The sequence below is a fragment of the Physeter macrocephalus genome, chromosome 13 (genome assembly GCF_002837175.3).
Source record: "Physeter macrocephalus isolate SW-GA chromosome 13, ASM283717v5, whole genome shotgun sequence".
In the NCBI taxonomy this organism is placed as follows: domain Eukaryota; kingdom Metazoa; phylum Chordata; class Mammalia; order Artiodactyla; family Physeteridae; genus Physeter; species Physeter macrocephalus.
This window is the reverse complement of record NC_041226.1, coordinates 18,660,942-18,662,538: the sequence shown is the minus strand read 5'-3', so window position 1 is coordinate 18,662,538 and position 1,597 is coordinate 18,660,942.

Here is a 1,597-nt window from a genome sequence, read left to right as displayed (position 1 = left end):
TGGCGGTCCGGCCATCTTTAACAAGTAGCTTCCGGGGAAATTGCAGAAGTTGAAAGAACAAGGAGGATCACGATGGGAGATTTTTGTGAGCTGAGCCTAGGAGTAGCATGAATTTCTTTCTCTTACATGCCATTGGCCAGAATTCAGTCTTATGACCACAATTAACTGCAGGTGACGATGTGGAATGTAGTTTAGCTGATTGTCCAGGAAAAAAAAGAAATGATTTGGTGAAGAGTTTGCGAGTCTCTGCCACACATACATATTTCCGCATTTAATCCTAACAACCCCATTGGATATGTAGTATAATTTATAGCACTTTACAGGTGAGGAAACTGGAATTTTGACAGGTGAAGTTCCTTAACTCACGGTTAATAAATGACAGAACTCAAATTCAAATCTAGGCAATCTAACTAAAAAACTATACTCCTTATCAAGTTAACTGCAATATGACTGAAATTCCTGTTACTGAAGAAGAATGTTTAGGGTTTTTTTAGTTATAGGAGAGGTATAACAATTTTAGAACTGTAAGTAACCCAAGCCCATCATTTTAGTGATGAAGTAATTGAGATCCAGAGGTAGAATGTCCTGTTGAAGGCTCAAATCACTGCTGCTCAGGTATCATACAACGTAAAGAACACTTTATAAGAAAATATAATCTTGACAAATTAATAACTTCTGTCATACTTTCTAAAAGTTAACTTTCTAAAAGATTTAATGTAGTTAAATGCAAGCATTTAGAGTTGTTGCTTGAAAAGGAAGCACAACACAGGGTAAGCCTGCCACCATGTGGCGTGAGCCAAACTTAACATCTGTTAAATGTTTTTTTCCCATTTATTGTGTTTGCTTCTAGTTTATTTATTAACCAACCTAGATTTGACATTGTCTTTGATAGAAAATTCACACCCAGCTATGGTAAATGCTATAGGTTTAACTACTTTTTAATTTCAAGATACATTTCTTCATCCAACTCTAAAAATCACTGCAATATTTCCGATCCCGCTACAGGGGTGACCAACTTTTAAAAGGTGGCCCAGGCACTTCCACAAGAGGATTACTTACTTCAGTGCTTCACAAACAAGGAAACAAATTCAACAACTAGTAGGATTTGTCTCAGTCCACTCAGAAGTGAATCAATGAGCCGGATTAGAAGGCAGAATTCCCAATCTTACAATAGGGATCTCCAAGGAGTCTTCAAATATGGATAAAACACCCCTAGGAAGAAGGAGAATCAGAATTTATACAGGAGTCACCATTTCCTAGAGTTTTAGCAAGGTATAAGCTTAATATGTTGTAAAACGCCAGGCAGACATTTCCCTGCCCTCTCCCTGCATTATCAAAATAAAAATGATATCTAAAGTTGTTTAAAAGGCAACAGAATCTAGCGGGTGACTAAATGGAAATCCGGTATCGCTGCTGCCTCTAACACTTGTTTCAAATGATTAGGGGTGGGGCATTGGTATTCATATCCTGATATAGTTTTTACACGTCCCTCTTTTCTTTCTTTCTTTTTTTTCCCGTTACACGGGTCTCTCACCGTTGTGGCTTCTCCCGTTGCGGAGCACAGGCTCCTGACGCGCAGGCTCAGCGGCCATGGCTC